Source organism: Balearica regulorum, chromosome 4, assembly GCF_011004875.1.
Source record: "Balearica regulorum gibbericeps isolate bBalReg1 chromosome 4, bBalReg1.pri, whole genome shotgun sequence".
Taxonomy (NCBI): Eukaryota; Metazoa; Chordata; class Aves; order Gruiformes; family Gruidae; genus Balearica; species Balearica regulorum.
Window position 1 is genome coordinate 66784166 of NC_046187.1, and position 22511 is coordinate 66806676.

The window sequence follows — 22511 nt, forward strand, 5'->3', positions numbered from 1 at the left end:
ACAAAAGACAGATATTTAGGTAGAGAGTTAAAATTTGTTTGATTGTAAAACAAAATGTGTATGTTAGAACAATACGTGCAATATATTGTACTTTTTGCATGGAAGTCAGAGCATGTTTAAATCATAAGAGATTTTCTAAATACAGAGCATGGGAACTATGGTACTGAAGCTGCTCAGTGGTCCACATATAGTCTTATTTCTGATAGTGTTCAGCTGCTAGGGAGAAGACTGTAACAGACGGACATAAAATCTGTCCTGCTTATTGTTAACCCACTCACGTAGTGGCTGACTTCTGCTTTACAATGAGAAAATTGATATTATACAGATGGAATGTGTTTTCTATAAGGAAAATTTCCACTTCTGTTAAAATACATAAAAAAATAAAGTTACTGAAAATATCTATTAATCTCCTTTTTTTAGTTTGGAAGTTTTAAATTTTCTTGTGAAAAATGGAAAATTTTGGAAAGAAGACACTTTTAATATTATTATTTTCCGCAGGAAATTTCTGTGGAGGTTTCAATGGATATTTGTTCTTGTTTCCAGTTCAACACTATAATTTAATATTCTTATTATTCATATATTTTTAATCTTGGTAAGCCAATGTCCTCAGTGATATTTTCTGGCAATCAAATTATACAGTTGTGGATTTCATCAAAAAGAATTTCCCTTATTCTGTGTGGTTTGTTCCATTTTTTTCAACTGCCATTCTCCATTTAAATTGGAACTAAAGATGAACAACAGTTGCCCATGCAGTTTCTGTGCCCCATTCAGCATTCTACTTTGTCAGACTCTTTTTATCCTCACATTTCTATTTTTTTCTCTTGAAATGGAAGTGTTCCCAAGCCTTGAAACCATTGTTGTTTCCCAGTTCTTAACCTTCCTTGAACCTTCACACTGTATTCACAGCCAGGATGCTGGAGGGACTGTTAATGGACTCAGGCCATGCCTGACTTTTCCAATGCAGGAAATGTTGTTCAAGGTAAGAAAAGGTGATGGACCGAGATATAGGAGGCGTGGGAGGTGACGGAATGTAGTGTACAGAGAAAATGAACTAAATAGATTTGTGAAAAGGGCAAGGAGGGGGCAATGAAATGTGCATGCATGTTTATTAACTGCGTGCACTCTGCTATTGCCTGAAAACACCATATGCAATTCACTCGTACAGGGAAGCAGTAAAAGGAATACCTAACACCCCTCCATACCATGTCACCATATCATGTCTCTGGAGTTCTTTGAGTTCGGCTGCCCTCCCTGCTGTACAAACTCCGAAACAGCTGCTCTGTACGGCGGTACCCACAGAAATATGAGCTAGCCTTTTTTCTTTAAGAAAATGCTCTATTTTCTTACAAAATGCATGCTATTGCATTTTTTGAACAGTATATAGGAATATTGTTTTAAAATAAAAAGAATAAATGAAAAAATAAACAGAAAAATAAAAGGAATAAAAACCAAATTCTGAATGACTTTTCCTGTTCTCAGCCAACTCTAAGTAAACACTGTAGAGATGGGAGGAATGAAGGCTATCTTTGTGCCACATATTCCATTTACTTAGAGGCAAGAAAGTAATTCACAAGTTCCATTATGTGCTCATAAATCGTAGAAAAGTTCCTTATGTTTGTTTTAATAAACAAATTTCACTGTCTACTGATAAATTGAACAAACCCCACTAGATCACAGCCCTCAGGCCTCATGGCAAAAGGAAATGTGCATCTTAGAGTTCAGCTAAGCCGACCTAAACTGAGCTGGGAGAAAACAACTGTTTAAGGTCTATTCCAGCAGTGACAAACATCAGTCATCTTTAGGCCCAGATGTGTTAGTCAGAAAGGCAACCACTATTATTAAAAAAACACTTCTGTGAAGCATGCATGGATGACTCCTACTCTTCCATCTCTCCTGGTCAAGGCAAAAAGCTGATCAGTTGATCAGCAAGCCTGGTAGCTGTCTTCCTAGGGCTCTTTCACAGGTAAAACTTTTTGCATAATGGTCCCCTTTAACAAAATATTTTGGTATAACTAATCCTTTTAAAATTACACTCAACAACTCAGAACCACTACATAGAAATTCCAACTGCAGCCAGTGCTTTTGAAATCCTACGCCACAGTTTGTTTTTTAAGACAACACATAGCTGCTAACAGATATAATAAGTGAATATATTAAGCACTATCCCACACACAGAATTAATTCAAATATAAAGAAATACTCTCGAATTCCCTCTTTGGTCTATTGTTTAATTAAATTGTTCTATAAAATTATTGGTTTGGCATTGCTCTAAATTATTCTATTCATTCCACTGAATTTGCATTATGGCCAAGGTTTCAAAAAGCATGCCTCAAATTAAAAGGTCTAAGTCCTTATTTCTGTGTCTAAATGAATGTCCCAAGTTTAGAAATGACCTGACCATCAAAAAAAAATGGATTCCACTGCTGTTGGAAGTGGTTAGTACTCAGTCCCCACATCACCCCCATCCTTGGGCTGGTGTAGATGGTCTATGTGGCCATTCTGACCAAGCCGTTGGCTTCAGAGATTTTTATTGTGGAGACTTATTACCCAGCTCAGTGTTTCAATTGCATTCACTGCATCACCATGCAAACAGTTATGCTGCCTCAAATGAGGCAGCAAACAAAAATGGGGCATGGGGAGAAGAACTTGTTCAAACTGGTATTACCACAGAAAAACACTTTTGTGAACCCATGGCCATAGAGGACGTGTTTATGTCAGCTGGGTGGTTTGGAGGAAAGCTGAAAATAATTTCTTATAGAAGTCTAAAAAGTTAGTCTTTTCACCTCTGAATAGACAGAACTGAAAATGCATTTTATCTTTTGATGAAGCCAGGAGCCAAGCGAGCCTTGTCCCACGGCCCCGGTGAGGGAGGGGGCAGGACTGGCTCTTCCCTGCTGGAGTTCACAGCTGGTCCCACAGCCAAGCCCCAGGAGGGGGAAATATGCCTGGGGCCCTGATACTCTCCTCTGGAAACTGAGCAGGGAATGCAGATAAAACTCTTGGGTTCACTCAAACAAGGCAAAAATTTTAACTTTCAGTTTACTTAAAATTTTAAGGCCGTATTTTGTTTGGGGTTTATCCCAAGTGAACGTCCCTGCTTGCACTTCCCCTCACCCTGCCAGCCATTTTTCTGGCTGACTACAAAGCTGACAAACCAACAAAAGACCACAGGTATTCATATGATGCTAAGTGATATTTTTGGGGATCCAAGCCCATTTTTGAGTTGCCACAATGCGAATTTTAGCAATTTCATGCTTTGAGAAGAACAAGAAGTGGTCTGCAGTTGCTCTTCCAATCCATTGTACTATTTTTTTGTCTACCTGCTCCTGCCAGCACAACGGTACTAGAGAAAAACAGATCCATGAAAGCAGCCATTGCTTTCACTTTTTCTCATAAAAAGGCATTGATCATTGTTGGTAAGGGATAAAGAATGAACACCACAGCAAAGATATGCCTTTAGAATTATTGAATATGAATGTATACATATTTGTTTTTAAAAATTATAAGCTTGCGATGAATAAGAAGCTTGTTAGAACTAAAATTCTCTTATGAATTTAAATGTATCTCCATTGAGAAAAATTTAACCTCTGTGATTTTTATGGGGTAGCAGTTTTCTCTTGTAGAAAACATTGCAACTAATCTATAGTGTACTTTAAAAATCTAGTTTAGGAAATTAATAACATAGATTAATCAGGGGGAAAAAAAAGAATAGAATGTTCTGGCAAAATCCAAGAAAGTTAATTTTAATAGCTTGAGTTATAAGTCTTCAAAAGCTTATTGCTAACATTAATATATTATTTTATACTAATACCTAAGAATGATGGGTCAGGACTATGTCACTCAAATGTGAATGCATTAATCACTGTCCAGTCTGGTAACACTGTCCAAGAGAAAAGACAAGATAGAGACTGGTGGAGGAAGGAAGATGTACAAGGAAACAGTGAGACAACCCTGGTTAGCATCACAGCAGTTTCCATGCATGAAAATCAGATTGTTGCTGAGTTCTTTCAAGCTTCACATAGTAAAAGAGATTGAAAGAGTACTGCAATAGCTGTATTTATATTTATGGAAAACTCTTTCAAATAAATGTGGTATACCAAAGGAGAAAGTGCGAATGTATTTGCTGGAAAATTTAACAAACAGGTATCTCATATATGGAGAGGAAAAGCTGTGAAAGCCTTTCAAAGTGAAGATGTACATTTTGTTTGTTTCAATTGAATGGAAGAGTATACATGGCTTCATAGCACAGGAAAAGGACAGTTTAACTTTCTATTAGTATTTTTATCACTTATATTACAGTGGGGCTTAGGAGAGCTGGTAATGTTCTTGTGATGAAAAAGCTCAAAACAAGCATGTCATTCAAAAATACCTAAAACTTCTTTCACTGCTCTTTCTATATATCTCTATATACCTTTGGGTCAGATTTCACAATAGCTTCATGACAGCATTACCTTTGCTTGAAATGATTAAAATTTATATAAGAAGAATTTTGATAATTTGAAACCATTTTTTTTGGTGAAATATCTCTCACTCAGGAGTGCTTTGTGACCCAAAGTGAAATAGTTTACGTGTGAAACCACCACATTTGGTTTTTCCCACTCGGGAGGATATCTTTTTAGGCATTCTCCATTTCATAAAAATCAATATTCATTTTATGAACAGCATTTGCCCATTCTGCCACAAACTAGTTTTTTAAAAAATATCAAATACTTTGCAGAAATACCAAAGTCTCAACTGTCCAGAAAGAAGCTCTACCTTCCAAATTATCTCTGGGTATCATGTCATATGTTTAAGTTCCAAAAGCCTGAACCGAAGTCAATATTTGTAAATATTATCGCTGTATTTTTTCAGCTGAAAAATCCTACCTGATAATGTAGGATCCAACTGGATTGGGATCAATGTTAGATGAAGCCATGCATTATGTAGGAATTTTATGTCAAATAAGCTGTCTGAGCATAGCTTGTGGATATGTACACAAGGCTCAATTCATCTGGGGAGGACTTTATTCTTATCATCCATCAGCCAAAGTGAAGTTCTCACTGTAACTCCACTGTAGATTGTATTTAATATAAACTTCCTGAGTCGAATACCATTATTTCTGAAATAACTTGAAAAATCATTTGTATATTTCCCAAAATGTCACTTTGGGATATTGGTCATACTTTTAACCAGTATAAACCTGACAATTGTTTCTGCTCCAAATATGCACATATTTTGACCATCCCAAAAGCTTTGTAGGTTTGGCAGAAAAACAATTTTTTTGAAAGTAGCCCAAAATGCAGTATTACCTTAAACAAAGGAGTTATCTCTGAAAACCACCATTAACTATCAGGTCTGTATACAAAAACTGCTTTGTTTTCTGATGTATCTATATAACACCCAAAAAAACCATTGATAAAGTCAAATATTATACTGCTCGAAATTACTGTTTTAATGTGTTTGAATATCCTTGATTATGGAATAAAATACAAATATTACTATGCTAGTACAATAATTTAATTAGAGCTTCAGAATGATTTTGCAGTATGCTTTGTGATAATAGAGACCAGTTTTTCTAATGGCAGAAACACAGTCAGTCTGGAGCTGCAGATCATGTAGAAACGCATCTCAGGAGTAATTGCACACAGTCTCAGTAAAATGCCTAAAACAGTGGACTTAAATGCCTGACAGAGTGGACTTAAACTCTTCCTACAGATCCCAAGCATTGAATATAACTTTCTCTAGTAAAAACTATGAACAACACAGTTCAATATGACACACTTGGATATTCTCTGACATCCTACACACCCTGAAAAGAGTGTGTATTACACACAGTCACTGTGAAAACATTTGCTTCATAGGAAAGAAACTTCCTTTGTTGTTTACAAGTATTGATTTTTTTTTTTTTTTTTAATTTGTGATTTTTCCAAAGGTGTTTACGATTAACAGAAGTCAACAATAAAAATATGACTGGGGCCATGGTAAATACAACTTAGCTGCTTCAATGATGGAAGATTTAGAAGTCTTGAAATAAATAAGAGGTATGTTGGAAGAATGGCAAGCTGTTTGGCTGCATGGTTCCCATCATGTTTTATTCCTCTCGCTATGTGTGCTAAAATTCTTGGGTGTTTGGGATTGTGTGTATAGGTACTTTTCTTAAAACTTGCTCCTTTTAGACTTCACTCTTGGATGAAGTTTAGTTCTTTCTCACAGGCCAGCAAAGCATTTAAGTACATAGTGATTTTTTTTAAAGAAAAGTAGTACCTGAAGTAAATGGGACTCTGCATGCTTGAGGGTGTGCATGGGCTTATGCACATTTTGCCTTGTCAGAAAAAGTGCTCGGCGTCTGGTAGGACTGAGACCTTCCCCTATTTGAGAAGGTGCTGTGGGCAGAGAGTATTGTCAGGTACTGTGTGAAAAAATGCTGTGATCCAACGTGATAAGGAAAAAGGAAGGAAGAGCCAGTACTTTGATAGTAATAGCTGTAGCTGAAGCATGGTTCCTTTACACTCTGCTCCATCCATGGACTCAGTAAAAGCCAGACACTCCTGTTGGAAGTTTGAACCCTAAACCTGAGCCCTAATACTCTGCCCTGAGCTACTAGAGAAGCAGAGTGCAGAGCCTACAGTCACGGCCTCCTATTTTCTCTTGCCTGTTCCAAGGTCTGGAATAAAATCCACTTAGATGCTTTTTTGGGCAGAGTTTGTAGTCCTGGCTGGGATGTCCCCACAGACTGGTTTCCTGCAAGACCTGCAGGCCAAGCAAACCTTGAAATCCTCCTTTCCTGGAGGGGTCTTACACACGGTCAAACAAGTTTGCTTAATCCTTTGTCATCTTCTTGCTGAAAGAACTGATCCCCAGCTAGCAAAGTGGGCTCTTAGAGTCTTTTCATGTCACTGTGATACCTCTACATAGCTTTGAAAAGACCAAACCAGTGATAACAATTGTGTTCAGAATACCTGACTGAATCTCTCATTGAAAATATAGATTCTTTTACTGTTTTCCAGGCCAGACTATTACTGACTAGCGTTAGCATATTCTCTAGTGATTGTTAATTCCTGACAGATTTTTAACATTTTTTTTTTTTTCATGTTAATCTCGATTTCAGCTGAAAAATCTGTTTTCATGCATTTTTATTTGGAAAACTCTGTCTCACCTTTAATTCAGTGTCAGCCTCTGTGTGTTTATGTGTGTCCATGCATAGGTGAATAGACTTACTTTATGGATATATTTTTTTATTAATTAATCAGAAATGCTAGCCAGGGTTGTCTAGCTGGGTGTCATTTACTTCTCAGAACCAGACCACTCCTTTGGATGATAATTATAGTCTGCAGATGCCTAATTATGGAAAAATGTAGTATTTTCCACATAAGCATCTGCCTTCATGGCACTGTCTGCAAATAGTCATGCTCGTGGTTTAGAGACTGCTTTCTGAGTGTCATGTGGCTTGATTACAGATGAGTTTTCTAAATCCTTTCTACCTATTTTCTTTGTCCTCTCTTCATAAAATATCTATATTGCTTTTTTATTAATGTATGTAGGAATCTGTGTCAGTCCCTTTTACATTAAAACAAGATAGTGCATCCTGATACTTCCAGCATATCTTCTTCCTCATGAATTTATTGGTACAGATTGATAATGAATTTGACAAAATGTTTTATTGGTGTATGATGAAACAGAAACTTGCATGATGATGTCAAGTTTATTTCCAGGAAACATGGAGTATTCACACTTCATGTTAGAAATCTGAGGCAATCTCTTGACCAACTCACTTAAGGGAGAAGCATTGTAAAACTAGATTTATGTTCAGGTGAATAGCCAGTGACACAATGCTATTTAGTTAGCTCAATTAGATGAACCTCTCAGCAATTCAGACTCCACGATTTTTAGAACTTACCTTTAAGTAGGCTATGGACAGCATCAAAGATAACTGAAGAGGTTGTGAAGGCTAATTCTGCTGATTTTCAGGTCATTCTCAAAAGACAAAATCAAGGCTTCTGACTTTTTTTACCCCCAGCATGATCAGTTCTGACTCAAACTATAGGCTAAAAGTTCAAATAACAATATTATATAGAAAACCGAGGGTAAAGTTTTCATACTTCATTTGACGTAATAGGACTATTATCTCAGGAACACTTTTAGAAGTGTAGTCTGGCTGGTCTCTCCCATCTTTCATTTATACTTTTAACTGCATGGCCGCAGGGAGCAAATTGGGTAACCTGAAGTTCTGATTTGGAAAAGTCAAACTGGAAATGAGGTCCACAGATTGACTGTAAGGAATATAAGATATTATTGGCCCTTGATGGGAATGTGCACGTGTACAGCAGGTGCACTGACGTCTGTTGCTCCTGGATACAGAAATAAAAAATAAAATGAGAAAGCCCAGAGCCAGTATAATCGCACTCATTCCAGAAGAGTTAAAACTTTGTTTTCCCATAAAGCAAATTAGATATTGTAGACTCTGAATTGCCAAGTTCTCTAGCCAAAGAAAGCAGAGATCTATCCCTTATTGCCGGGGCCACCTACTTGGTTCCTCCTCCCAACAAAGAATAAGAAAAAGAAAGTGCAGCCTGATTGTGATAATTCTTGGATGTCTAAATTTTATTCTGCTTTCAGGATCTTCATGATGCAACTGAGGTGCAGTCAGGCAAGCTGGGCTAAAGTCACCCAAACATCATCTCTAAGTATCATTTGATACAGAGATGACTCGCTGTGAGGAAGGGTGGATAACAGTAGCTGACACTGATGTTTTGCTGCGTCAGTGCTTACCTTTCCTTTGGAAATGCAACCTTAAGGGCCTTTGAAATAACCTGCTCAAGTGTCAGGGGTAGGACGTCTGCTCACTGATGGAGCTGGCAGAGTTTTTCTTTATAAATAATCTAACTTCCATTTGTGTAGGGTGATTAAATATTATTGAGTCAGATGTGTGGAGCAGAAAAGAATGTGCATTCAACACCAGTCGGTAACTGAAATGCAGTTGTGATCTATTCAAATAGATCATGCTTACTAATATTCCAGGTGTCAAGAAATATCGTTCCTTTCACCTTCAACTGATCTTACTGCTGTATCAACAGGAATATTATTGCAAAAAAAAAAAAAAAGAGAAAATTTGTTCCTGGTATTTCATCACTAGGATTTCCCATCATTAAAACGTGATTTCCACTCCAGACCACATTAAGAAAAAAGTCCATGAAGAAATAGTGCTCTGAATTTCTCTCCTTTGCATGCCTGTTAAATCAAACTCAAATCACTCTGTGACATGGAGTGATACAGTGTTGACCTCTGTAGTGATGATCTAAAAAAATAAAAGCACATTGATCATTGTAGTGAATGCGATAGATAAAGTGAAAAGAAAGGGAAGAAAACCCAGAAATAACAAAATAGGAACCAAAACTTGGAAGTGTTTTATTTTACAGAAACATTTGACCAAAAATCCCATGGCAACTAAATCTTACTGAAAATCTGTAATTTGGGAAATTTCCAGTGCAAAATGCAACCTAAAATGATTAACAATTGATTTTAATTAGCCTTAAATCAGCCATGACAGAATTACCTTGATGACATTTAAATTGCTGTAACCAGGTGCTGGAGTTAACACTCCCCTGAGATGACAAACAAGCATTTACACTGTCAGACGGTTCCCTGCCAGCCTACACTTGGCTCACATTCAGACTTATTTTTGGACAATTTTATTTTTTCCCTATCAGAGAATGTTTAAATTATGCAACACTTCACTTGAAGGAAAAAAAAAAAATCTTCTTTTTCAGTCGTTGAAAAGCGTGGCTTGTCTAAATCCTTCTCCTGTCACTGGGGTGATGGACACAGGCTTGAAGTTCGTTAGCACGCTGCCGTAGTTGACAGCTGATCTCTGCGCTGAGGGTAAGGGACAGCAGAAGGGGAAAAGTAGCAACCAGCACAGCAGCTACAGAAATACGAACAAAAGTGTTTTCATCACCTGCAATACATATGGTTTTCTGCCTATCTTATAATTTGCACAATTCAACTCTGACAGGGGCTGGATATGTTACATCCCTAACTGGTTCTTGGAAATCTGATAGAATTACAATTGTCCAGCTGTGGGAATGCCACAGCTTTTGCCACGGGATGGAGAGTGCACTCAAGTGGTAGCTGTGGCCCAGGAGCAGGGAGCTAATCACTAAATTAACATCGTGGATAATTTAAGAACAAATGCCATTTGCAATGTACTCTTTTTAAAACCTTAGAGAGTAGATAAAGCCAGAGTTTTATTTTTGCTTTAGGTTTGTTTGTTTACTTCTTCTTTCTTTACAAAAGATTATTTATTCCCTCTGAACATTCTTTATTTTGCTTCTGTTAGTTTGCTTTTCTTGCTATTTATCTTTTGTAAAATAATTTCTTCCTCTCTTGAGGTGACCTTTTTATATTTTGCATCCACAATATGAACTCATTAAACAATTAGAGAATATTGTTACTTGGAAATACAATTCCTTTAAGATTACTTTCTTTTTATTTCAATTCATTTTGATTACTTTTCTTTCCTTTAATTGAACACCAGTCCATCTTTTTCATTTACATTTAATGTCTTCAGTACAAGAGGCTCCTTACTGGTTTTATCTTTTTATTTCACATCTTCCACCTTCTTTACTGTTTTGTTGCCCTAGCTTGGATGAAAATGAATCGTCGTTACTTCCCTACCAGCGCCGGTTGCAATGTCTTTTCCCGTCAGTAGGAATGAAGTAGTGAGTGAGAACTGCAGGAACGCTGTCAGCTGTTTATTCTACGGCCAGCGCTATCTTAGAGGGCAGCTTCCCGAAGAAGCCGTGCTTACAGTAGCAAGGGGAGCCAGCGGTGACTCATGGCTCAGCACCCCACTTATCATACCTGCTGAAAGCCGGACCATCCATTCCCCGCTGCCGGCCCGTGGCTAAAACTGCCCCTTCGCCTCGCAGAGGTTTTGTCTGGAGCCAGAACGAGCTGCCTCCCGTTAGCGGTGTGAAATAGCTGACTGTCCTGGCTTGCTGATACTTCCAGAGATTGTGGGCTGGCAAAGATCCACTATAATCACATTTCTGTTTAATCGTTTTATCAAATCCAAGGGCTGCGTGTGGCGGTTCCAGGTAGAGCAGGAAGTTTGGGAAGAGATGGTGCCAGCTCCGCTGCTGGGCCCATGTCGCGGGGCTCTCCCAGACTCACCACCCCGGCTGAGGGACCTGGGCAGGAACGCGAGACGTCTGGAGGGAGGACGTTCAGATCAGGACCCAGACTCTGCAGCGTGGGTCTGGAGAGAAGGGACTCTTTCTTATTTAAACCAGTTCTTTCCTGCTCCCTAAGTCTTAGGTAAGCTTACCTGTAACTGCTCTTACGTTATCAAACAAAATCTGGCCCCAAACACTTTATCCAGCAATTCTTCAGGGACTGCAGTTTTGACCCAAAAGAGGTGTTACCTTCCTCAGACCTTTCCTGGCTACTCAGCAAATGATGGAAAACCCCCTAGTTAATGCTTTTGAGACTGAATCAAACTCTTTTCCCCACGAACATTCAAGAGCATCAGTGGGGAGCTCCCCAACGGGAACAACCAAAGGCAATATATGAAAGCTGCAATAATGGAGCTACCGATTCCCATTGGCACACGGAGCCAACGGTCTGAAACTCTATGTATATTATATATGTACATGATAAAGTAAATTACTATAACTGAGAATTTGGAAGTATGTGGGACATGAAGGATTGAAATCTATGGTTGCATAATTTTCAAAATGAAAAGAGTCCTTTTCTTTTTATTTATTTGTCTTGTATAGTACAGCAGGTATGAGGGGGAATTTTCTAAAGGAAGTGCTGGAGATAAGTAGCAAAGAGGTATGTAAATGCTGCAGCTATGAATAGTGGATACAGTTACAGGGTATTTATATAGTAAACAAGGAAAGACAACACAAAATTGCAATAATAAAAACCCCAGGAGTTTCAAAGGATATACGAAACTTCAGGCTTATGGGTATAACTCAATTTTTTCAATGGCAGAAATTAGGGGGAAAACCTGACAATTCTGTTATTTCATAACTGCCTTTGTGTTTCTGGCAGGTTCCTCTAACCCAATAGCAAGATCCAATGCAGCAGATCTTAGGATTGTGCCTTGCTCACTTCCCATTTTCTATAGCTTCACAGCTGTTTTTTTCATGGCACTATTTTGCATGTGTAACTTATGAGCATTTTGTTTTTCTTTCATGCAGTGCACAGTTTGCCTCTTGCAAAGCACTTTGGGAATCTTCCTGGGAAGCTAACAGGAGGAATTTTAATGTGATATAATATTTTTAATATTGTATGAAATTAGGAAGCAACACAAACAGTGTTATTATACATAACTTTATTTGAGTCTGCAATTTTTCCTGTATGGTTTCATGCATATAAATGGAATACCCAGGGTCTGGCCATGTGTTAACATCTCACATTTCCTTTCCTGCCACAAATGCTGCTTATTATAATAGTATGAACTGAAATATGTATTTTTATTGCTATTCCAAATGAATAAGAAAGTAGAAACACACAAATATGGATTTGTTTTCCAATATTACCTATGTCTGTTTTATAGTCTGATAAAAATTTTAGTTGATACAGCGCTGAACAAATGTAGCCCTGTACAGTCTGTTTACTCAAATATTTAACTTGTGAAATTTAATAAAATAACAATTTAAACAGATAAGGATTAGTCAAATACAAACACTATTAGAAACATTCACATAATTCAAAATAAAAATCACAACCATTATCAGATGTAGGAAAACCACATAAGAATCCACAAAAAAAGTTTTCAAGCTCCAATAAGTTAGATATAATAGACCTTTTTTGTCAAACACAAAAATAAATATTATTGATTTTATGAATAAATACATTTTCTTAAATGATTTAGAAAGCTCTGTTTATTCATATACAGACAGTGTTTAGAATATGTAGTAGCCAGTATGTCTGCAGATATATTTATGTTGGACTGTTTAGATTGGCTTCACCTCTGTAATAATTTATAACAGTTTCAATGTAAACCTGCCATTGAGCAGGTCATAAAGGTCCTGCATTTTAACCATCATAATTTCAGATAAACCCACAAAACTATTTCTTGCAGGAAAGCTCTAGTTAATCCTTGAATATCTTTGGGATGGAATTTGTTTTTTTATTTAGGCAAATTTAAAGAGCAATAAAGGCTGCATTTTAACAGTGTTTGATATTCCAGTACTGGTGATAATTTTAAATATATACATTTTGTTTTGTTTTACAGCAGTAACTCTTCATTGACACTTATTAATACAAAAATTCTGCCCTTCAATTGATTTCAAGTCTTGGTCAAAAGAGAAAGCTACCGTTCATTTTAAATGTTTCATTGTACACTCGAAACGCTAAAATAAACACTGTAGTGTTTTTCTACACTAAATGAAGATAGTTCAATGCCATTTGTTTTTCACTTGATGGAAGTTTCTTAAAGACATGGATTTTGGAAGTGGGAGAATTATGTATTTAATTTCAAAATTGAAAAAAACCCAAACAACTGTTTTTCTCAAAATGAGCTTTTCACACCAAAATTCTACAATATAGTTATGTTAAATGAAATGTTTTTGAATACTAAAACTGAAATATCTTTTAAAAGCTGCTATATTTTAGTATATATATATTTTAGTATTTTAAATAAACAATGAAAAAACAAAAAAATACAAACACAAAAATTGTTTTGGTAGTGTTTTGGGGGGTTTTTTTTGTTTGTTTGTTTTTTAGGGTTGTTTGGTGGTTTGTGTTTTGGTTTTTTTTTTTGTTTTGTTTTGTTGTTTTTTTTTTTTTTTTAAGTTAAGGAAAGCTTCTATCTTCTTTTGAGCATCTTCCTTTTCCACCCCAACAACACCTCAGGGGGTTTGCCTCATGCTCTCTTAAGTTTTAGATCTCACCCAGGAAGTTCTGCAGTTTCATGTTGATCAGTCGTAGAGCACAGGACCTATAGGAGAGCTCTCACTCTAAAACTATGCTGTCTTCTATGAGAAACTCAGTGAATCGCAAACTTATTTTCTGTAAATACACAAAACTCCAGGTGAGTTTATCTTTTCACACAGATTTGTCATGTTGGTCACCACTTGCCTGTTCCCATTGAAAGGAAGAAGTTAAAAGCCTGTGGCATGTTTCCTACTAAAAGACTACATAGAGCTCTGCTCAGTCAAGGTGACTATTAGTTTTTTACCAGTTTTCAATGCCACATGAACAATATTTCTACTAGTCCTTGTCTGACGTCATCCTTCTAGCCTCTGATGTCCAAAATGTCAGTAGAAAGGTGGTAGATTGGCTGCAGTGGGGAACATAGGGGATTACGTATCTAGGGGAAAATGGAAACCGATTTCTCCAGGTGGAGGTAAGTTTTATAGGCACTCCACTATTTGGGGTCACAATTAGAGTGTTACTTGGATACTCTGCTGGTTGAGTTCTAAAAAGTTTCTAGATATGAGGCAAAACGCTGAACAGTAGCTCCAGCACTGTAACCTCTTTTAGATACATTTTCCTAGATTTGAAATTAAATTGGACTGTCATGGCAAACAAATTGTGCAGACTGTGTAATACTGGTGTCAGTGCTTCACTTGCTACCATAGGGATGAGATCTTGGGATTTTCCAATGTGCGGACATAATTCCAAAATCATTATACCATTCAAATTAAATTGGAGAGATTTTCAAATGTTATTTTGTGCTGATATAAATGCCCTGAAGATGAAATGTAACAGAACCATAGTTTCACTTTTTTCTTTGTATAGTTTATCCCCTGGTAATACTGCCTGTGGCTCAGAAGTCCCTTTGATATGAAGCAGTGTACAAGCATGGAAGAGAGATCTGGTTGCCCGAAACAACATTTTGCATGGTTTCCTACATTTGAAAAACGAGGAACATTAGCGGTTCTCTTTGCTAGAAGTTAAGGAGGAACTTCAGTGGCCTTTGGTAGTGAATGCGTATTTTGTAAATAGCTCAGCCATCAGAGAGACCAAATGCATTATTATTGAAACCATGCTTTCTTCAAAAGTAGGAAAATGGACCCTCCATTCGGAGGTATGTACATTTCTCTATACACACATTAATGTATATACAGATAATGGACTCTGGTCCAAATAATGTAGATGACGTGTCCTGTTAGACTGCTATATTGCATCTGTGTCTGAAGGATTAATTTTTATGACCTGTTCTCAAAAGTACATAAATCTGTTAAGCACAGCTTTCTCTCCAATTTTTATCTAATTAATTAATCTATCCTACACTGCATTTCTAATGTATTTAGTAGCATGAGACTGGTGCACCAAATAAATGCAGATTTTTGTGACGCAGACAATACCAGACAAAAGGAGTGATAGGGATGGGCAGCCCTGCACGACCGAGCGACTAGGCATGCCTGACAGCACTTCTACAGGCAACAGCTACCTGGTGTTTCATGGATGGAAATGCCATACTTCTGACCAGGGCAGAACCTGGGCAGGGCGAGGGTCTGTTTCTATCGGCCCCCATACATATAACTGTATCATCTCCAGTGCTTACAGACTGACCAGATGTTCTTTCTTTGGTAAATCAGGTGAAAACTGAAGACTTGAATGTTGCTTTGCATTGAAGCATATAATAAATTGTGTTTTAAAAATACCTTGAATAGTTTGTCTTTTCCCCAGACCCTCATTGCGCAAGTTAGCACGATCAGGAGTTGTTTAATTCTTACTGGGTGCTCAGATTCTCCCAAATGGCACAGTCTTCCCTCTGCTTCTGGCTCAGCTTCTGTAGTTGCAATCATTCCAGGTGTGCAAAATAACTGCTATTTCTCTTCCATGCCCTCCACCTCTGATCACTGAAGGCTGCCAGATTTTGTGCTTATAGCTTGGCTCACCTGACAGCTTCCAAATAAGAACTGCTGGCATTAGACAGTGGTGTTCCAGACTGCAGTTTGATGGTGAGGATGGACAAGCATGGCTTGTTAATGAGGATTTTTCCCTTCTTCACAAACATTTGGGTGATCTCGACCAGCTACCATAGGGGGAGTTTCCTATTTTTTTTCCTGGTGCCACATTTTTATTAGCTTTGCTTATAGAAATATAACAAAACAGAAAAGACCACACTGGCTTTGCTCTCTAAATATTTAAGTATATACTGTGTGAACACATGGCAGGTATAAACCAGACTCAAGTGGTCTCCAGTTCAGTGATGGTCTGTCTAATCTAATCTAATCTAAGTATTACTGAATGTGGTACACGGTGCCTCTGCATTTATGTGTAGTCATGGCATGATGAGCCTTTCATGACACTATTTTCCTAGTTATACTGTAAAACAAACTCACACTTGGCATAACAGAAATGCTTGGCAGGAACGCTGTAATATTCACAGTACATGAGACAATGACTGATACCTTGTTTAATCGTCTCACAGCACTAGCAAGGAGGCTGAATCGTATGCACTCTCTCCACCCGCGGGCACACAAAGGGACAGCCAGATTAGCTCAGGCCGCTACACTTCACTGTCTTTTCCCCCACTACCTGTAGCTGGCCCCTTACAGAGCTATTAAAACAGATTTTCTGATATGTTTTTTTTTCCCTCTCACTCTCTTGAGCTTTTTGCCAGTCTGCCTCTCTCTGACTTTTGAATTTCTTTTGCGTGTAGCATTATGCTCCCTTCACTTAGATGGTATCAAATTCTCTGCTGTGTAAATTGGCATGGCTACGCAGCGCTCAGAGGCGCTTTGCCAGCTTACACTGAGAATCTATCCCTAAACAATTATACTCAGCAGTACCAAAAAACCACTTAAATCAACAGAAGATGTAGGAGAATTTTGGGCCCAAATCCCGCTGCCTTCAGTTTCTTAAATTGGAGAAACAACCAGGAAACAAGGACGTGGAAAGGAGCTGGGGGAGAACTCGGCGCACAGCCAGTCTGTTCTCTCAGCAATCAGCAGAAGAAATAACAATACAAATCCTTTGCTATCAATTCCATCAGCGAGAAGTAACCAAGAATGAACAAATCAGTTAGTAATTAAAATGAAAGTATTCTGAGTTTTTCTCTTTTTCTCACCTTGGTTGTAAATCATACAACCCTGCAGATACTGTGCTTGACAGAAAGACAAACACAGATATGGACATTTTATCATAATTCCATAAAAATAGTAAAAATAAAGGGTTAGCAACTACATTAATGTGCACCTGACATAACATTCTTGAAGATGGTGAATTATGTAGGTAGGTGATGAAACATGTAGGTGTGCGAATCTATTAAATGAAACGGCCTTTCATGTGAATGTCCTGGGTTTGCTGGTTTGCAAAGCCAAAGCACAGGATGTTGAGGACATGTTGCACAACAGCTTTCTTCTTCTGATCACCAGTCAAGTTCTGTTCATTGCATTCATGCAAATTGCCCCACTAACTTCAGCAGCTACATTAGCATGGTTATTGTGAGCAAGCTTTGGCTTCAACACTAACTGGGTCTTCAGCAAAACTAGACTTTTGCAGTCATGGAACAGGAAATGGTTCTGTGCAAATATTTACCAGTGCTAGAAACTATGAATTTCACATTTACAATTACACTAACGTCTGCCTAGGTTAGAATGAATCATGTCTTTTGCTAACAGAATGATTTATCCTATAAATATTTGTTGTAAAAGCAGGACACATTATGCAAGGGAGCAAGGAAATAATTTCATCTCTTCAACTAGCAGAAGTACTCTAATTGACTTTTGACCTTGATAGTCCTATAAGGACTAACAGAAACTCTCTTACCCACTTTACACTCGGTCTGTTGTGTAATGTTTAAATAAGACTGTAATTCAGAGAAATGCTTCCCCTTGTTAAAGTGTCAATAAAGTTCTTATTGTTTAAGGAAACTCCTGGTAGAATGTCTTGTGCTTCAGCTGCGAATATTTCTTCTTTCAAAAAAAAGATCCTGCTGGCTCTCTTTTAATTTTTCTTCTTTCCTTGAATGTTCTGTACAAATCTAAATTGTACCTGGCTGACTGTTGTGTGTGCATGTGTATGTGCACACTGCAGACCAAATCATCATACCACGGCCAGGTTCTCCTGAGGGATGTGACCTTGCGCTTACCCTGTCTCTACCTTTTGCTGTTGCTGATGGAATTCTTCTTTAATGGTTTCCAGTTATTCCTTCCCATTTTCTGACTATCCTGGGGCAACGTACAGAGAAACCAGAATATATACTTTCATTCTGGTTTCATGTTTATTCAGATTTATTTTCTATTGAGGAAAAAACACACAATCAAGACAAAGGTAAGAGTGACAAAAGACTTGTAATCTATGTAGCCCAATAGACAGCAAACCGAGAACTGAACACTTGTCAATCTCCGTAGAGAAAGTCTTAAGTGATAATCCAATCTCACAGTGGCCCAGAGAATATTTTTTCCTACTGATTCATGCTGTTTGACTATCCTGAATGTGAAGAAAACGCACTCGTGTTTGCTACATTTCACAAGCTGACCAGCAACTGCCATGTGGCCATGTGGCCGTTTTCAGAGTTTTGGCCAGGTGAAGGAGACCCAGAGAGACACGTTTCCTCTCTACACATATACGCCAAAAATATTTGTTTCACAAAGGTCATATACAACTGTCTTCTGTGTTGGGTTTAAATGAAGATGCTCAGAATTGTATTTATTGCAATTTTAATACAATTCTTTCCAGAAAGTAAACTATACAGTTGTACGCTCAACTGTCTTTGCCTCAGTCGTGGAGATAGAGTCATCATATGGTTAGTTTTAGATGCTCTGTAATCCCAGTACCTGCCAGACTGAGAAATGGGAAGAATGCCAAACCGTGGAGTTTGCTGGGCTCTGCAGCAGCCAGGAGGAGCTGAGGGAGCTGAGCCTTTCCTGTGAGCATTCCTTGGGAATGGGAAAAATCCTTCCCCCTGTGTGTGGAGTCTGAGAGGCATCTGAAGCTCTCTGGATATGAAGAGTGAGGAGGAAAATGTCTAACGCATTCAGATCTCGACTGGAGAGAAAGGTAACAGCATGTATACGAACTGGGTTGTGAAATCAGGTGAAGAAAGAAGAGCATCACATGCCACAAGTGAGAAACCATTACATGAAACTGGATAAACTGGTGAAATCAGCTGAAGAAGGGAACTTAAGACAAAATCATGAAGTTACCACTTCAGGTCAATTGTACACAGGCAAGCAGCAACCTCAGGAAGTAACTGTGTTACTGTGAGGTCAAATACATTAGCCCTATGTAAAAGGCTGCAGAATTAGTGCACATTTCCTTCGCTTGCGAAATAATCTTACAACTTTTTCTCATGGGGCTAATGATCTTATGATCTTACAACTTCTTTTTCTCAAGGCTTCCTAACATAGCCAATTTTCATGTCTATGCATAAGATTAACTTTTCATTCCCTTAGCTCACCCCACATTTGCATATTATATGTTTCTGTATTTTTTATTTCAGTCCAAGATGAATTTTAGAAAAAAAAAGAACAACTTTTTTTTTTTTTTTTTTTTTTAAGGCTTGCACTTTGCTTGTTTCATATTTCTGACTAGATCTATGTACGCAGGTCTATGCAATCAGTTCTGGTGTTATGCACAAGAAATTTAGGAAACAGGCTTGCAGTTAGATTGAGACAACAAATGTACAGAGCATTAAGTTGAGTATTACACAGTCAGGTCTCTGAGGTGCATGCAGTGAACTTAATCTGAAAAAGTATAGTTGTCACTAGTTGTAAAAGATTGTCCTGAGCTAATATAATAAAAATACTACAGATGAAGTGAATGAACGCAGGCACATCTTGCAGGGAAAGTCACCTCCAAGCTGTTAGCTTTCTACAGCCAAAGTTTTTCTGAAACCCACAGGAAAGTTCTGCCTGCACCAGGAAATCACCATTGCTGGCACCTCAACCAGTATCGACACAAATACTGAAGAATGTAATAAAGGAGATGAGTGTATCTAGGAGAAGACAATTCAAGAAGTAAAATCAGTATTTTGCATGAAATTCTATTGATTGCACAACTTTCCTATATCCATGGGGAGACATGTAAAAGCAGACATACGATTCTTGATTGACAGTGCTTCCATTACTAATGCGAATGAATAAACTATTACAAAATAGGATCAAAAGATTTTGGAGGCCTTCGGGGCAAAAACCTGCAGCAACAAGTATCAAGTCTGTGCTTTTTATTCATGAAAATAAAATATAGTAAATCTCCCTTCCTGCTGTGTTTCTTGCCTGCAGGATGGAGTGGGATGAAGGAGTCCTTTGGAACACAGGTTCATTTATGCACGCCTGGTCTGCCCGAGTCAGACAAGTGAGAGACACACTTACAGCAAAGCAAGATCTCCAGGTACCTATGTTTTGGGAAATTTTCTATTCTAGCTGGCTAAAATCAGTACCAAGCAACCCTGTCTGCTGCAAATGAGAAAGCTGTGGACAACCAGTGAGAAGTTCCTGATCTGCTATCCAAAAGGCAAAAACTCTGTTCTCCAGTTGGTGAGTCTGGAATCAATACAAATTTCTGATTGCATTATGTCCTGTTAAGAAATAATTAACCTGCTCTTATTTTAACCAGGTCAAAAATACACTCTCAGGTTTTGACTGCTCGCTTATTTTTGTTTGTTTTCATTTTATCTGTTCATGGCAAGTGTAATGGAGGCTTCTAAACTAGATTAGCAGCAGTCTGACATTATAATTAGCATGTTATATTCATTTCATAACCCATACCTTGCTTTTTTTTTTTTTTTTTTTGCTTTTTTTTTTTTTCCCCCTGAACAAAAAAGGAAACATTCCTGGACTTGCTTTCTTGTCTGGCATACGTACTAGGGAAGAAATGCTCTGGTTTTCAAATTTTTCTCACTGTTACTTTAAGGGGCGAAAGTAGATGCATGTCCAAAACACTTTACTGCTTGTAAAGTCCTTCTGTATTTTAATGTGCCTCAGTATGACAAAATAAGAGGATATCTTTAAGTTTAGTAAGTCTCCTTTTCCTGTGTACTTTAATTTATTTTTCAGTCATTTCAAAGTGACTGTGCGGCACTCTATACATTGTAAAAAAATAAAAAAGCCTCTAGAAATGCTAGTCATGTCTAAAGTGAGAATAATTGGCCCTGACAGAGAGGAAAGTAGTAATTGGAATGAGACTTGTTTAAATAACAGTTTAAATTTTCTTTCCTTACTTTTCCGATTATATGCACTATAAAGCAGGATTTCTTTGCCTTGGGTGTTTCACAGAGTCGTTTCTGTATGCAGCATGCCCAGTAGTATAACTCAAGTAATAAGCCCAGCTATAATTTGGATTAGACTTTGAGTGTAGCTCCCTTACATACAAATGCACCATTCAATTGCTATTAACACTGTATCATCAAAATATTCAGTGGGCTGAAGCAGGACAGGCTAATTGCGTCCTCTAATTCTTCTAAGTTATCATCACGCCTTCATTCTGAACGGTTTAATGGAAATTCAGATGCGACACTACAGGAGGAAAAACATGCTTAAAAACTTGAGGTATGAATACACTTCATGTTCTGCTAAACACTCTCCTCACTGTTAGTATCCAAGGAAGAGTAAAGTTACTATGTTTTTCAGCCCTTCCTCTATGTGACTTGTGTTGTTCTTAAACATAGCCTTGGTCAGAGCTATGCAGAACAGGTGTTTTAGAAAGCTTTGGAGTATGTCAAGGTTTAGTACTGTAACATGACTGAGATTATTTTCCTATTGAGCACATCTGTCTCCAGCAGTAGGTGCAGCCCCCATCTAAATAGTAGTGGGGGTCTGTGTGGTCACATCTGCCCTCCTTCAAAATATTTATGGCACATATAAATCAAGGCAGGGATTGACTTGAGAATCTGGAAGGATCAAGTGACATCTGCAGTGGAACAAATGAAAATTAAATGTGTCCTGATTTGCAGAATAATAGTGAAAAATATTGTATGAACTTGGTAACTTCCCACTGCAGCTGTAACGGACGCAGCCAGCATGTATCAGCCCTGCTAATCTCAGGGACCAGCTGTCCCTCCGACAACCTTTGATGTTTCTCTCCTGAACCTTTAGCTAAAACCTTCAAAGTGACTGAGATGATCTCAGTTTGGTGTTTGTTTCTCTGTTTTTGTTTGGTTTGGTGGGTTGGTTTTTGGTTTTTTTTTTTGGTTGTACGGTTGTTGGGTTTTTTTGTTTAAAGGAAACAAAGTCACAGGTGAAATTTGACTCCATTAATGTGAATGATAAACTTCTATTTCAGTAACAAAGAATTTAAGTAAGTCTTCTAAAGCAGTAGCTGGTCTATGTTTTGAACAGTGGATCTGAAGGGCCTGAAATTCAGGATTCAGAATAATTTGGATTCTCGATGCTGTCCAAGCTGTAAAATGGAGACCAATAATTATAACAGTTTATGATTTATGAGGGCTGCTTTCCAGTTATATCCATTTGACTAAAAAAATCTGAACTCTTAGCAGATCTATCTGCATGAAAAATAAAACTACCTGGGAATTTCATAATACAGAGATAACAATATGAGATCAGGCTTTTCGATCCAATAATATCTATATTTTGCTCTATCTACCTTTTGCAATATAGATGACG